At 48.0% G+C, this 16,993-nt stretch overlaps 1 pseudogene across 1 annotated transcript in view; it reads right to left on the bottom strand.

Annotated features, from left to right (window-relative positions):
• Positions 1 to 227: 227 nt before the first annotated feature.
• Positions 228 to 16,993, bottom strand: part of LOC309797487 (forkhead-associated domain-containing protein 1-like) — a 156,658-nt pseudogene continuing 139,892 nt past the window's right edge. Inside the window, exon 11 of the transcript in view lies at positions 228 to 344. The product of the transcript in view is annotated as a forkhead-associated domain-containing protein 1-like (transcript). The remainder of the gene's footprint in view (positions 345 to 16,993) is intronic.

Below are 16,993 nucleotides of genomic sequence, written 5' to 3'. Positions count from 1 at the left end.
TCAAACTTATTCTTCATACACCAGCGTATGTTTACATTCATAATATCTGTGAAAAGAACCCCTCTCCTCACACACTCCAAAATACAGTATTGTGCAAAATACCAGTCTAGGAAGCAACACACTACGGTAGCAACCTTTAATGTCCTAAAAAAGCATCTTAGTAGTTTGACGCAGAAGAGTTACACTGACTCACGGAGCATCACACGAGGCCCAGCGGGACAACGTTTCTAGTTCCTTCCACCAGGTTTAGAAAACAGAAGGCTCTGGCTGGATTTGCTGGACATTTCTCTCTTCAGCATCTCCCTTCCTTGGTCCATCTTTGGGGTGCCTTTTCTGGCTCCAACCTACAACAAGCAAGAGCAACAAATGCCCAAACTCTATAATTGTAGGGAGATCCCCAAATATTTCTCAAATGACATTTTTTTTTACTCAAAATAAAATCTTTGTTGTAAAAAGTATTTATATACACACATAGACGTGAGCAAAACGAAGGTAAAATGATCCACCATTATCACACTACCCACAGGTAACCTTATTCACATTTTGGTGTACACTCTTCCAGATACACAGATAACGTTTTCTTCTGACATTTGCATCTTTTTTTGAACCAGGAGTTTCTGATCATAGGCAATTTCATTGGGATGGACTTTTTCTCGAAAAGCTGTTACTGAACTGAATGCCTTATGTCTCTGATGTCTTAGGAGGGGAAAATGCAGCATACTCTAGGGGGTCTGTCTAACCCTTTTCTGAGCACTACTCCTGGATCCAGGCAGCCATGTGTGTGACTCTGTCCCTGGTCATAGCTGATCGGGCACTTGGCACGGGCTGGGCTTTTAAGATGATCACTCCCAGGATTGGGGGTTATGGGCTCTAAGATGCTACTTGCTTCCTGGGCTGGTCCTTTGAACTGGGGGACCATGAGGTCATTCCTTCCTGTCACATGACTAGAGAGAGCAGAGATCAGGGGAGCCACACAGAGACACAGAGAGGAGATACGGCCTGTGTGTGCGTGTGTGCATGCTTGTGTGTGTGTAAAAGAGATGATGCCTGAGATCTGATGGCTTACCATTTCTATTTCGAGGCCAGGCTCTCTTTCAGCTCCCAGTTTTTATGAGGCACTCACCCCTATATCCTTAAAAAAGCCCCCTCCCCGCCTTTGTTTGTTGCGGTACGCAGGCCTCTCAGTGTTGTGGCCTCTCCCGTTGCGGAGCACAGGCTCCGGACGCGCAGGCTCAGCGGCCATGGCTCACAGGCCCAGCCGCTCCGCGGCATGTGGGATCTTCCCAGACCGGGGCACGAACCCGCGTCCCCTGCATCGGCAGGCGGACTCTCAACCACTGCGCCACCAGGGAAGCCCAAGGCCCACTCTTGGGGAAGGAGTCGCCCAAGTTACACTTGGCAAGGAACCTGGAGGAAACCTTTCTGTACTGACGAGATCCTAGACACCAAACTTCTAAGCTCAGGCTGGAGGGCAGGGAGAATGGGAAGCTGGCTCTTTGCTCTTAGCCGAAGCACCATCTGCCCCGTTTCTGTTAAAGCCAGAGGCAGCGTGAAGTTCCAGGGCGTCTCACAGCTCAGAGAAGCACAATGTTCCCACAACATCCGGGACCCATCCCAATATCTCCTCTGCCATTTCACATCCCCAGGTGGTCCTCAGACAAAACCTAGATGTAGGGCAGTTTCTGCCTCCTCCCAGCTCAGTCAAATATGTGAGTGAATAAGTAACAAACTTCCAGTCGTTTCCACTTTGCAGGGTGGCAAACGTCTCAGATCAAGTGGGGCCCTCAGGATGCTCTCTATCCTCTTAACATCCTGCTCTGGGGAGTAACCACCTTCTGGTCTTAGCACAAGGATGCTGGTTGAGAAGCTTCTATTTTCCAAATATATCCCTCACCTAGAATATCTTCGTTTCTTCCCATGATAATTTGGTTGCCTCAGCATGACTGTGGCCTTTTATCAAACTTGAATGTCTCCTCTCTCATATTCAACCAAAATGTGTTTGGCTTTCTAGCTTTCTGAGAGCTCACCTCTACTGTCTGCAAAGTGGGAACGTGGACTGGCTTAATTCCAGTTCCAGGGCTGATTTGTCAATGGCAATGTTTCAACATGTTCAAGATTTCGTAGTCTTAATTCTCAACTTGGAAGAGAATTCTAGAGGATGCTTCCTTGAAATTTCAGAGAAATGCCACTGGAAATGTATCCGGTTTATTACCTGGAGGTTTCTAACCTAAAGGAGGAAAAGCTAGCACTCACCTGGGTGTCAGATCTGCACTGATTCCCAGCTCTCCTACTGAGCTGTGTGGCTCTGGACAAAGAAAGTCTCTGAGCCTCACACACCTCATCTGTCAATTGGGTATAATAACAACACCCACCCCATAGGGTTGTTGTGAAGCTTAAAAGAGATACTGCACGTCGAGTGTTTGGCTCTGTGCCCGGCACATGCCAAATGCTCAATACATAATAGATGTGGGATAACTGTCAACTGGGCTTCCTGCTGACGTTCTAGGGTTTTCTCTCTTCTCTCTTCTGGCTCACCTGGAAATGTGAGTTCTGCATCTTTGAGTTCTTCATCAGCTCTCCAAACATTCGTCTCTTTAACACAGAAAGCATATTGACCAAATTTAGCTTATGTTCTTCTTTGCCTTTTGCATCAGAGAAAAATGGATTTTTCTCAACTTTCAGATGCTACCCATTTGGATGGAATGTTGAGCCTTCCTAGGTGAGGAGGTGAGGATAGAGGTCTGCAGAAGGGGGTGTGGCTTTGGGGTAACGCTACACTGTCCTGCTGCACCTTTTAGGGAATCTCTGTTCCAGATTCCAGCAGAGAAGGAGGTGGTCAACCAAGAAGGCTATGAAGGATACTGTATTCTTCTTGGAGGACAGATCTGCTTTAGCTGGAAGCAGAGCCTCCTAGATCAGTGGAAGAGGCTGTAGATGTCCAGTGGCTTTCCACCCAGTGGAAATGTTGAAAGCCCCAGTGGCTAACCTCCCTGGCAGGGACGACAGGGGCCTGTTGGGAAGCCAGCATCACTGAAACCCTGGAGCTTGCCGCTGCCCTGGGGTTTGATTACTATTGCTGACCCTGATCTGCTCAAGACCCTGCACCTCAGGGGCAGCTCATCAAAGAAAGAGCATCCCCTAGGCACTGGAGACACAAAAGTGAGAGGGAACTGGGGTCTCCCTTGCAGACTGACACTCCGCAGGTGAATGTGCAGTGGTGTCAGGAAGGAGACGTTCTCCTAGAGCCCTGAGCATCCACTGGGGTCGCCAACCTGATTCCTACAGCGGCCAGGAAAGTAAAAGAAGTGGGTGAAGTGAGCTGGGGTTGTGGTGGACAGCAGCAAACACACGAGCCCAGCGCCTTTCTAAGGGGCCTGGAAGATGGAGGCTTGTGATGGTGGCTTGTGGGTCTGTGGGCCTAGGGTCGCCAGATCTTCCAAGTTTCCCAGAGAAGCTGGAAATCCAGAGTATTCCAGGAAACTGCCCTAGTTTGAAATGTAACTAAAAAAAAATCCCATGGGCCAAATGGAATATATCTGTGGGCTGCCATCTTGCGACACCTGCTTCAGAACCTCCCTGCTTGGTGTCTAGTTGGTGCTCAGTAAATGTTGGAGGGGTTGCCAGATAAAATACAGGATGCCCAGTTAAATCTGAATTTCAGAATGAAGCCAACAAATTTGTGAGTGTGAATATGCCCCGTGTAATATTTAGGACATTTATACTGAATAGCTTTTGTTGTTTATCTGAAATTAAAATTTAACTGGGCATCGTGTTTTGTGTTTGTTTGTTTTCCCCTCAATCTGGCAACCCTACCGGGTAGTCACAAAACTCAGGGAGGAAATAAGGCTGTCTTTTGGGACAGGGCATAGGTGCTTACAAGACTCTTCCATTCTCCCAGAAGGATGCTAACTCTACCCTCAGAGGACTGTCCGTGAAGGCTGATGGGCCCGTATTGAACTGACAGTTGCCCTCCAGGCATTTTCCGTGGAGAAGGCCTCGAGCTGGCAGCCACTCAGTATTTATCACAAACTCAGTTGAGACAATCACTATCCAAATTCCCAGATATTATAAAGCAGGGGTTAGTTTTAAACCAACAGCCTTCTTCTCTCCCACCCCATACCCCGCCTCTTTTTTTGCAGAACCGTTTATCCAAGCAAAATCCCATGAGGAATTTGGGGTATAAGATAATGGAGAGCTTCTCTGGCGGGAGAAAGGTGTGTGTGCTTTGAGAGTCACACCCGTCCATGGCACCCAAAGGCTCCAGGGAACCCAAGTTTGAACATTGCTGCAAAATTCCTTCCTGGATTAAGTTCCGTCAGTGGGCAACTGGGCACTGAAGGGCAGAGCCTGGCCCCTGTGCACCTGCTTTTCCTGAACTTTACTGAACACACTGGGATGTGATGAAGGGGGTGCGGGAGGGTATTTTTCTTTAGCCTTCTTCTATCCGTAGGCTGCATAGGCCTGGCCACATGGTTCTACTTCATCATTGTGGGCGGAAGAGCACCACCCCAAGCCCCTCCCATCCCACGCTCCTCCTACACAACATCTACCAATTGTGGGGCTTCCCTGGTGGCGCAGAGGTTGAGAGTCCGCCTGCTGACGCAGGGCACACGGGTTCGTGTCCCGGTCCAGGAGGATCCCACATGCCGCGGAGCGGCTGGGCCCGTGAGCCATGGCCGCTGAGCCTGCGCGTCCGGAGCCTGTGCTCCGCAACGGGAGAGGCCACAACAGTGAGAGGCCTGTGTACCGCAAAAACAAACAAACACACAAACAAAACACACAAGTGGCACGGAAGAAGCCAGAATCTTGAGAATACCTGGGCCCAAGGAAATCTTGGAAGATAGTGAGTTAAAGAGAATAGTGAGGATAATGACGATGGTAGGAGAGCGTGTATGCTTTGTGGTCCTATGTGCTAAGGCTTTTGCATACAAGCTCCCATGGGGAAGGCTACGAGCTAGGTGCCATTTTTATTCTCATCTTAAAGAAAAGGGATCTGAGCTAATTAAGCAGAGGGAAGGTTAGGGGCTTTTCCTGGCTGAGACCACAAGGCAAAGCGGTGGTCACGCCCCCTAGCCAGGACTTGATTGGCTGGAGATTTGATTGGCAGGAGAGCTGAGCGGCTTCTCCTGCCAGAAGCAGCCGGTGCCCTTCAGCCTTTCTTACACTTCAAGCCCTAAGAAAGGGCTTGCGTGCTTCCCAAGTGGCAACTTCTGTGCATTTAAAAATTTCCTATTGAAAATTCCAGCCTTAGCCCATTCACAAAAGGTATCTGGGTCCTTTCTTGGCCGTGGCCCTAGTCGTATTCACCAAAGAGAAGAGCGCGTCCCATAAGAGCTGGCGGCTTTGGGAGGACCGGGGAAGGCGTCAGCTGGCAGGAAGCTCCCTGAAAGAAATAGAGGAATCCCCACCCATCCATGAGCTGCCTATTCTTCCCCCTTAGAAACGGGGCTTGCGATGTGCCAGGCACTGCAGGCATTTTGCCATTTAACCCTCCCGCTGCCCCACGCAGTAGGCCCCTTGCTAACAGTTTTGGTTGCTTTTGTTGAGGAACCTGGGATACAGAGGTCAAGCCACTTACTCAGGGTCATTCGGGGCAGTGGTGGGGCTTGACCCCTATTTGTTTGACTCCAAATCTGGCCTCTGAACTCTGAGAGACACTGCCGGCTTCTCGAAGGATGTGGGATGTGGATTCGAGTGAGCACGGCCTGGGCCGCGGTTCCCGTCCCTCTGCCACATGGACAGAGCCACAGGCCCAGTTCGGGCTTCCCTGGTGGCGCAGTGGTTGAGAGTCCGCCTGTCGATGCAGGGGACACGGGTTCGTGCCCTGGTCTGGGAATATCCCACATGCCGCGGAGCGGCTGGGCCCGTGAGCCATGGCCGCTGGGCCTGCGCGTCCGGAGCCTGTGCTCCGCAATGGGAAGAGGCCACAACAGTGAGAGACCGGCGTACCAAAAAAAAAAACAAAAACAAAAAAAAAACAAAAAAAAAAACTAAGGCTCCTTGTGAAAATACCAAGTGTAATACTTAGAAAAGAGGAATTCTACTTTCTGTTCATTTCTGCTTAAAGACAATGAAGATATACTCCCTGGAAGGAACGGATGCCAAGACAGATGTATACAAGTGCCCTTTAGGATCCAGCAAAACTTTCAAATGTATTATTGTTTTCTTCCTGACAAACAAGCTGGCATGTCCCTTGCATTGTGTATGAATGAGGCAGCCCACGAATAATGCATGTGAAGCCTGATTATGTAAATCCTCAGGTTTTCAGTACATGACAATGGCTTTTTTTGGGCCCTTCTCTGTCCCATTCTGTGGTCTGGTGTCTCTGCTTTGGGGCCTAGTCTGCCAAGCCCTGGGCGCGGAGGTGGGGGGCATGTCGGAGAGGGGTGAGCTCTCCAGAGGGCACATCAAAGGGAAAGTCACAACTCTGTCACTGGCCCAGCTCTCCCTGGCATTGCTTGGTGTGAAAGGAAACTGTCCTCTGCCTGAGGCAGCCCGATGACACATGCAGACTAAGGCCTGTGATGTTTAATTCACAGCAGTGAGCACTGGAAACACCGCATCCAGGCTCCCTCAGAGCAGGACAGCCACTTTTCATTTCTGGGGCTCTAAGCCAGAGAGCCTGCTGTCTGGAAACCTATTGCCTGGAAGGTTGGCAGGATGGAGGGCAGGCTTCTGCAAGGAACTATCTGACCATCACCTCCTGGTTGAGGAGAAGGGCACCCTTCTATGACCTTGGCCTCCTTAGAGCTCATGCAGGCAACAAACACACACACGCAAATACACACACATGCAAACACACAGCACATACTCACATGTACACACATACACGCAAGCATGCGTGTACAAATACACAGCCCCAAGTCAGAAAGACTGGAGTACTATTCTGGCTACTCAGAAGAGCAAACCCAAATCTTTATTCTCAGAGAGCTTATTCCTCGGTGTATCCCTGGCACCTGGCAGAGCAATGAAAATCAGAAGCGCCGCCTTTAAAAACACTCGGGCTGTTCACTCAACTGATTGTGGTCATCATTTCAGGAGGCAGGGAAGTCAGGTCATGATGCTGGACACCCTTAAGCTCAGTACAGTGCTGTGTGTCAATTATGTCTCAATAAAACTGGTAGAAAAAATAGTTATCTGGATAGAAAGAACAAGATAAAATACACGAATTATCAAAAGTTAAAAAAATACAGACGAGCTAGACTATGAGTCTCAGAAAGCACTGTTCACAACAGCCAGGACATGGAAGCAGCCTAAATGTCGATGGAGGAGTGGATAAAGAAGATGTGGTACAAATATACAGTGGAATACTACTCAGCCGTAAAAAAGAATGAATTAATGCCATTTGCAGCAACATGGATGGACCTAGAGACTATCATACTATGTGAAGTAAGTCAGACAAAGACAAATATCATATTATGTCACTTATATGTGGAATCTAAAAAAAAATGATACACATGAGCTTATTTACAAAACAGAAACAGACTCACAGACTTTGAAAACAAACTTATGGTTACCAAAGTGGAAATGTGGTGGGGAGGGATAAATTAGGAGTTTGGGTTTAACATATACACACTATTATATATAAAATATGTAATCAACAAGGACCTACTGTAGAGCACAGGGAACTCTACTCAATATTCTGTAATAACTTATATGGGAAAAGAATCTGAAAGAGAATAGATATATGTATATGTATAACTGAATCACTTTGCTGTACACCTGAAACTAACACAACTCTGTAAATCAACTATACTCCAATATAAAATAAAAATTAAATTAAAAACAAGAAAGTTAAAAAAAATAGAGGCAAGCTAGACTATGAGTCTCAGAGAGGTTAAGCTAACACATATATATGGAATCTACAAAAAAAAAAAAAAAAGAAGGTTCTGATGAACCTAGGGGCAGCCAGGAATAAAGACACAGATGTAGAGAATGGACTTGAGGAAATGGGGAGGGGGAAGGGTAAGCTGGGACGAAGTGAGAGAGTGGCATGGACATATATACACTACCAAATGTAAAATAGATAGCTAGTGGGAAGCAGCTGCATAGCACAGGGAGATCAGCTCAGTGCTTTGCAACCACCTAGAGGGGTGGGATAAGGAGGGTGGGAGGGAGACGCAAGAGGGAGGGATCTGAGGATAAACGTATGCATATAGCTGATTCACTTTGTTATACAGCAGAAACGAACACCACACTGTAAAGCAATTATACTCCAATAAAGATGTTAAAAAAATTTAAAAAAGCTGCCTGAAGTCACACAGTAAATGGCAGAACAAGAGTCTAAACCTAAGTCTGCCTAACGCTAAAGCTATTCTGCCACCTTCCTTTGCAATGAGCGAATGCATTCTGTGCTGCCTGGATCCCACTGGGACTTCAGTTGGCTGTTTCTAAAGGGAGCTGAGGGGCAGCCTCAGAGGCTCTGCTCCGAGCAGGGACCTCTCACCTTCTGCTGCCTGATCGCCCTGGTGACCCTCTTCTCCTGGTGCAGCCGCTCTTCCATGTGCGCCAGGGCCTCTTTCAGCAGCGCCTTTTCTTCGGCCTCTTTGGAGATGTCCTTCAGCTTTGCCACCTGTGACTGGTACATCTGAACCGACACTTTGCTCTGCCTGAGCACACAGGGGAGACAAAGTCTCTTTTCTCCTCAGCTTTCTCACTCACCACCAATGCTCCCGACCTGGGAGATCCTCAGAACACTTCCATATATGCCTGGCTTCGCGGTTTCCTTACAAGTGGGGGGAAGGCTGAAGATGTGGGGACTAGAGGGCAGAATAAATAGCCCATTGGCTGTGGACGTACAGCATGAAGGGGGCAACGGTTATGCTACCAGCCCCTCCCAATTTTCCAGAGAGGGTCGGGGAACGGATACCACTGAAAATAGGATGGAATTACGAAAAGCACACACATGGTGAAACATCAGACACATTTATAAAAGGTGCACCTTATTCCTTAACAGTAGGGTACTTTAACTGCTGCTTTCTTGCCCAGAGACTTGGGTCCATCAGGCCCTGAGTCACCATCCCGCCTGTCCCACTCCACACCCAGGCCTCTGTCCTCTTGTCCTGGTCCCTACGGGTCTGCAGCTGCACCGAGGTTTAGCCTGGAGAATGGAGGCCTGGGCCTTTTGCCGGAGACATGGGCCATACTTGAGCTGTTCAATGTCCTTCTCGTATCGTCTCAAAAGCTCCTCTTTTCTCTGCAGCTGGTTCTTGAGTAGGGTGATTTTATCAAACACCAGGTACAGGTCTATTTCTCGAAGCTGGTAGACTCTCTCCCTCTCTTTTGGGGAGAGGTGTTTCATGGACACGTGACCTGACATACCTTGGATGTTCATCAAATTCCCGAGGGTTTGGCTCATGTCCATGTACTACGAGAAAGCATTTCGCAGGTAAGAGGCCTGGCCCAAGACCACTGGTGACCACTTTGAGGAGGCAAACGTCTAATTCTGTTTCACTCATTTTCTGCAGTTGCAGAGAAGAAACACATGCTTTGCAAATGAGTGCATTTGGGGTTTTTAGTACGACTTTCATTTTCCCCCGCATCCATTTACACTATGCCTTTTTGAGAATTGGGGGGAAGTGGGGAGGGGGAATGACAACAGACATAAACATTCATTCTTACTACCCAGTCTTGCAAGGAATTGGGCTCTGCAATTTCCAGCCCATGCTGGGATAGGAGATGGGTCTCGTGGAGCTACTGTAACAACTAAACATGTATGTGGAGTTGATGTTTAAACTATCTGCAGGGCACGCAGGTTTGGACAGGAGGGGACTGATGCTGGGTATACCTACCAGCTTTTCACTAAGATCTAAAGCGTCAGCCAGATCCATTTTCCTTAACTTCTCAGAGACCATGATGGACCCTGGGCTGGAAAGGCCATTTTGAGGCTGAAATTAAAAAAAAGAAGAAAAACTCTCTTGGCATTCCATTATGATTTTCTACATCCAGAAGAATAACCCAAACAATAATGGAAGAACTGGAAAGATACTAAAGAATAATTTGAGAGAGTTGATTTTTTTAACATCTTTATTGGAGTATAATTTCTATACAATGGTATGTTAGTTTCTGCTGTATCAAAAAGTGAATCAGCTATACATATCCATATATCCCCATATCCCCTGCCTCTTGCGTCTCCCTCCCACCCTCCCTATCCCAACCCTCTAGGTAGACACACAGCACCGACCTGCTCTCCCTGTGCGATGCAGCTGCTTCCCACTAGCATCTATTTTACCTTTGGTGGCGTGTGTGTGTATATATGTCCACGCCAAGAGAGTTGGTTTTAAATCCAGTCTGACTCTGTGAACTGCTTTCTTTATGACTGTGTTCCTACCCCTTCAGAGCACGACTGCCTTTGAAATGATGCATCACTTGTGCCGTTCTTTGGCCACCGTCTCGTCTGTCTTCCCTTTAGGCCAGTGGTTCTCAACCGGGGGTGACTCTGTCCACCCTACCCCCTCCAGGACATTTAGCAATGCCTGGACACATTTGTGGTTGTCATAATTGCTGCTGGCGTCTAGTGGGTAGAGGACAAGGATGCTGCTAAACACCCCACGATGCATAGGGCAGTCTCCCAAACAAAGAGTTACCTGGCTCAAAAAATCAGTACCGCTGATGTTGAGAAGACAAGCTCCAGAAAAATGGGGACCATGCGGCTTTTGCTCACTATCTCCCTCCTTGTGCCCAGCATAGCACCTGGCACCGAGTGGTGCATAGTGGGCATGTTTGTTGAATGAACGAATGAAGGTTAAGTGGAAAATAGCCTCCCTCCTTTTTATTAAAGGAATCTCATTTCTGTGCAGCAGAAACCATACCCTCACAAAATTTGGCCCAACCTTCTCCTAGCTCTGGAATCTGGTGGGTGGGCATCACTTCAGACCCTTTCCAGAGACAATGCAGATAGTGTTTGCAGCTGCATCTCCCTAAGACCCCAACCAGCCAGCTGGCTTCTGGAAGCCCAAATGAGTGCATGGAATGGCCACCAGTCTGAATAGGTTACCCGAACTGAACGACTACAAATAACCATAATAAGCCTCCTTAAAAAATAAATTGCCTTTTAATGCTTGCCATGAGCCTCTCTTAGCCCTAGCATTTGTTGGCACTACCCTGAAAACCTCTGAGACTAAAAACAAAACAACTAAAAAACTATAATGGCCCCCAAAGTGACTGTGATAGATAAGCGTGGACATATTTGTCTATGTATCTATGGAGATGAGAATAAAAGAGGGTATCTGAAGATGACAATAAACCGGGCAGATCTGCTGCAAAAAGAACCTGAGATACTGCTCAGTGTCTTCAGCTACCCTGAGCTGCATCCTCTGTACCTCTCCAGACGCCCCCTCTTTTCCTGAGGGGAGGGTCACTAAGGAAGAGCCTGGGCTACAGGATCCAAGCACACAGTCCCCACCCAGTCTCTGCAGGCTAGCAGACAGACCACCAGGGACACACCCCTGGTGTGTCTTCAATCATTATTCTGTGACCTTGGGTGAGGTACTTGACCTCCTGAAGCCTTAATTTTTCTTATCTGTTAAATGGGGACAATAATAGTAACTATGACACAAGGCTGCTACGATGGTTAAATGACATAAGGCATGGAGCCGGCTGAGCTCAACGCCTGGCACACAGTAAGCAGTTCACAGATGTCAGCTATTCTTCCTCCTGCTCTTTCATTTAATTACTGCCAACCTTGGAGGACTGAGAGTTAGGAGGTTTCCTGCTCTGTGGTGTCAGTGGTGGGATGAGGGCTTGTTGCCAAGGAGAAGGTCTTGGAAGCAGGACCATCAGGACGTGAGATCCAGCTGAGCTCCCCACCTGGAGACGGTCCCTCTACTCCCAACCTCAGAGAAGGAAGGTTCGATTTTATCAGGAAGACCAACACGTTTCTGAAGACTCACATCTCTAGACGTGTGAGCAAATGTCTAGAAAAATTGTAGGAGAAAATGCTGGTACAGATAGGATGGCTTTATTATGTTTTCCAAAAGCTGGTTTAGACCAGCTGCCGCAGCAAGCCACGCTGATCAGAGCTGTCCATTGTCATGTGTCAGTCAAACACCCGATCAAACATCCATTTAGGATACAGGGCACCTTCAACCTAACAATCAAATTACTTCTGAAAATCCTGGAAAACACAAACTATGCTCCCTAAGAAAGGAAGGTTTTCTTGGATAATACTCTTTAAATACTGTTTGACAATAATAACTATCATCTATTAAAGTGCTCGCTATGAGCTAGGCACTGGGATAAGCACTTTACATAATGATCTCCTTTAATTTTTCCATCCTCATTTTACAGCTGGGAAATTGAAGTCCCAGAAAGGTTAGGAGCCTGCCCAAGGTCACAGAGCTTGCAGAGCTGGGATTAGGACACAGGTCTCTGATTCTAGAACTTGTGTCTTCTTAATCATCATGGCTCCCTTCTGCTGCCCTTTATGTGTTCATGTTTTTCAGTTTATAGCAAAAAGCAAATGTTAGGCAAGCTCATGACATACTGTTGTACATTAGCTTGTTGGATATTTCTGCAGAATATAACGTGTGATGTGAAAAGGAGGGCCCAGAGATTGACCTGGCCAGCATCAGTGCAATGCTATATCATGCTGTACATGATGGGAAGCCGCCTTTCTATTCAAACATTGGATCGCTGGTACGGCCAGGCACCGACCAGTCCATACAGGTGCCAGCCCATCAGGGAGGACCTGGCCTCGAACCAATGATGTATACAGTGGTGCCAGGGCACACGGCTAGTGTCTGTCCTCATGCCCACCCTCCCCACGTGTCAGTCAATGCAGAGACAAAGTTTCTTTGGTTACCGTTCCGATCTCTACTCTTGAAAAAGTTGGCAAGTCAGGTTTTACATCCAATCTTTTCTGAACATTTTTTTCCATCCCGAGGGTCTTTAAGTCTAGACATGATCCATCCATGTGGTCCTTGTGATCTACAAAAGACATAATTTACACTCAAAAGAAAGGCTCAGGAAGAAGTTACTGCATGTAAAACTCACAGCTGCTATTTACTGGACCCTTACCACAGGCCAGTACTAATGAGCTCACCATCCTCCCTTGGCAGGTGAGGCATCGAGGCCCAGAGAGGTGACATGACTTGTCCAAGGCCACACAGCTCGTATGAGGCTGCAGCCTCCCAGGGCTGGGGCACTGAGGGGGAACCTTCGGCCACAGGTGTGAGGACGGACTTGAACCCAGGCTTCTGTGTCCCAGCCCAGGGCTCCACCCAGCAGCAAGCTTGGTTTCTTGAAAGCCCTATTCCCTCTAAACAGGGTATTTATCCTGGGAAGTTCCCCAAGGTTGGTCTTTGCACAGCATCCGTCTATGAAAAAGTTTCCACTGGGCCACAGTGAAATAAGAAAAAGAAGGACAAGGTTGTGAGTTTTTCATGAAATCCTGTTTATTTAATATCAAGGCCTGCTCTTGACTCTGAGCTCATGCCTACCCATCTATTTTTTTTTTCCTGCCCATCTTTTTTTATAACTCTGTTTTTTTAGTTATGAAATGATGGGGATAGAAGATGGTGGTCCTGGCAAATTGGTTAGTCCCTAAAGTGAACCCTCAAGTCTGGGGTCCACGGTTCTCAGCACAGAGGGGGTGACTAGGCAGGAGGAAACTTACTTGACAAGCTGGCCTTCTCAAGTTCTTTAATTCGTGCACGAAGCTCAGATAAAGCCTCTTTCTGACGCTGAATGACTTCCTCATGTCGGGACCCTTTGCACTTGGCTCCTAGATCACTGAAGGACTGCTCCTGTGGCCAGAATGGTGAGGACAGCAGCTTTATCAGTGATCACAACCTCCCTCTCTTGTATTTGAAGAAACATGAACAAATCATGGATTAGCAGAAACCCTGTCACTTACTTAGTACCTTGGAAAATATCATTACAGGGCTTCAGCAGAGAAGGAATTTAAAAATTGCATTTCGAATACAGAGTCACATCTAGGAAGATTTCCAACTTTCCTACCTACTTAGCATCACTATAAATAAGAGATCCCCCCTATGTTCCCTCCCCATGTTTTATTTCTTTTTTTCTTCTAATATTCTTCTAAGCTTGGGTTTCCACTTGTTGTCATTCTGGTCTCATCTCTGAACAATCACATCAAATTTGCTCCTGGAGGGGCTTTTTTTTTTTTGCCGGCACCATGCGGCATGCGGGATATTAGTTCCCTGACCAGGGATCGAAACCGCGCCCCCTGCAGCGGAAGCACAGAGTCTTAACAACTGGACCGCCAGGGAAGTCCCTGGAGGGGCATTTTTTTTTTTTTTTGCGGTACGCGGGCCTCTCACTGTTGTGGACTCTCCCTTGCGGAGCACAGGCTCTGGACGCGCAGGCTCAGCGGCCATGCCTCAGGGGCCCAGCCGCTCCGCAGCATGTGGGATACTCCCGGACCGGGGCATGAACTGGTGTCCCCTGCATCTGCAGGCGGACTCTCAACCACTGTGCCACCAGGGAAGCCCCAAATGGTTCTTATCGGCCAACTTGGGGAAAACCTTCTTCTAAGACTTTGTGGCTGAAAATGTAGTCTGCAGAGCTGTGCTATCGGTACCAGCTGGGAGCTGTTCAGAAATGCAGAATCCCAGGCTCCCCCGACCCAAGACCTGCTGAGTCAGAATCTGCATTTTAACAACATCCCCATATGATCCGTGGACACCTTTGAGTTGAGAGGCGCCACTGTAAAGTATCGTCTAATTGGCTGGTTTCTGGAAAAGTAAGTAGCCGTTTTGGCCATGTGTTTCCCCTGATATGCATGAAGAGAAAGCAAAAGACTGAAATACAATTGGTTGGTCTTGCACACACTTAGACACAAACCAGGACCCGCAGTAACGACTGGGATTTGTATCAATAAAATCAGCTGCGGTATATAAGCAAAGTACCATTTCTAGACATTTCAATAACCTTGCCTCTTCGAGTTGATCTTCAAGTTGATCTCTGAGTTTTAGGATTCAAGCTTCATGTTAATTCCTCCTACATCATTCACCCTCTTTAATTAATTTAGTTCCCAACAAGGAGTTGCTGAGATTCCTCCATCTGAGTACGTGCCCTCTGTTTCTCATAGGAAAGCCCATTTCATCAGTTTCCAGTAGTAAAGAGAAGGACGGGGACCACCTTACCGATTTCTCTGCCATTAGCCGCTTGACTCTGGCTTTCAGCTTCTCCTCTTGCTGTAGCCTTTCCTCGGTCAGCTTCTCCTTCTCTGCCAGATGCTGCCGTAACTGTTCTTGCAGCAAATACTGCTGAGTTTCCCGAGAACTGTTGATCCTCATCTGAAATGAGGGGAAGGGAAACTGCAGCTGATGGGGGACAGGACTAACGCAGGAGTCATTTCCACTACCTTTGGGGGCGGGGCAAAGGTTCACGAAACTTTCTTCAAAACACAGAAAAACGATGCTTAGCTTAGTAACTAATAGCGAAGTAGTAGAGCATCGTGGTTAAGAGCTCAGACTCCAGATCTAGATAGAATCTCAGCTCTAGATCTTTCTAGACACTTCTTCGTATAGAAAATAAGCGGGTGAACTAAGGCAGGCCATCTTCCTCCTCATTCATCCCTGCCGGCCGCTTGGGTGCGGGATTCCGTGGAAAGCACGGGCCCGTGAAGGGGCTCTGCAGCACGCCTACCTGACCTACTACCCTTTCCAAATTGGCTTTAATGAGGTTTTCTCTGTTCCTCATTTCTTGCAGCTGAAGCAATTTCCTTCTGGAATCCTCCCGAAGCTTCTCTTCAACCTGAAAGGATGATGAAACCGAGGGCTTGCTGCTAATGTGATCATCATGCCCTTTGGGGAAACTCTTCTGGGGGGTGCTAATGGCAGTGGGGGAGTCCCTGAGGGGTAGGGACAGCTGCAGCCCAGCAGCAGGGGTCACAGGCATGCACAGGGTAGCGGCAGACTCACAGGGAGTTGCCCCCTACGGGAAAGGGCCGAGCTCTGCACCCGGGGCTCAACTATGTTCTACCGCACACTCCCATCCCAGCTCGGTCCCTAACAAGCCGTACGACCCTGGGAAAGTTATTTCACTGCTCCGGGACTCAGTGTCCTCATCTGTCCAATGGGGATGATTATACTAGTATCACTGCATAGAGTTCTTGTGGGGATTCAATGTTCGGAATAGTGCTTAAGGGCTCTGTGAGTGTGTTAAGTACTGTTGTGACCTATGAAAGGGGGACGGCAATGTCCGCCGTACAGTCTCGTTCTACTAACTCGTGATGGGTACTTGGAAATGTTATGATTGGGTTTATTATCATAACTGTTTGTCGTTACCACTTTGAGCACACTCACTGGTGGTAACCTCTCTGGAGGCTTGCTAAAGCAATGTCTATTAAGAATTGCAGCCTGCAAAGGAAGGCATTTAAAGTGGAGAAGCTTGCCTACTTTTCCCCCCTTGCTTGGGTAACAGTCAACAAACGGTAAGCTTGGGAGTGCTCCACGCTACCCTTGGCTGGCCTGTGTAGGCCTCGCAGCTGCTCAGTTTTTAGATGCACCTGCTGAGCCCTGGGCCCTGGCACTAACAGGAAATGAGGCAAACTCTCGTAAATAAATGGAAAGATTTTGTGCTGAAACAAATTCACAGGCTGTTTTTTTAGGGATCTGAAGAGGGGGATCACAGGGATGTAATAAAAGACCCAGAAAAGCCCTTAAGAGCTTTCTTCTGAGTAGTGTGGTCCAGTGGAAGAGCCTCTGCCGAGCTCTGTTACCTTGGAAAAGTCATCTATGCTCTCTGGGCCTTAGTTTTCTCCCACGTCTAAACATGCTCTGACTTCTATGTCAGCAGACTTTTTCATGTGCTGCAAAAGCCAAGTCCAGCCTTGGACTCTGCCCCTGTTTGTGTTCTGCATGAACAGCCCCCGTTCCCATCCCCAAGCCTCAGAGTCACCTTCAACAGCCGCCCTGCTCCCTCTCTCACACTCAGGGGTCTCACGCCTGTCCTCCAACCCCTCTCACATGCAAGCTGGACTGTGACAACTGGCCTCCTCGCCTCGAGTTTAGTTTCTTCCAGTGCA

Source organism: Mesoplodon mirus (genome assembly GCF_964341445.2).
Source record: "Mesoplodon mirus genome assembly, contig: HAP1_SCAFFOLD_617, whole genome shotgun sequence".
NCBI lineage: Eukaryota > Metazoa > Chordata > Mammalia > Artiodactyla > Ziphiidae > Mesoplodon > Mesoplodon mirus.
Note: the sequence above shows the minus strand (reverse complement) of the source record. Positions and strands in the feature narration are given on the sequence as shown.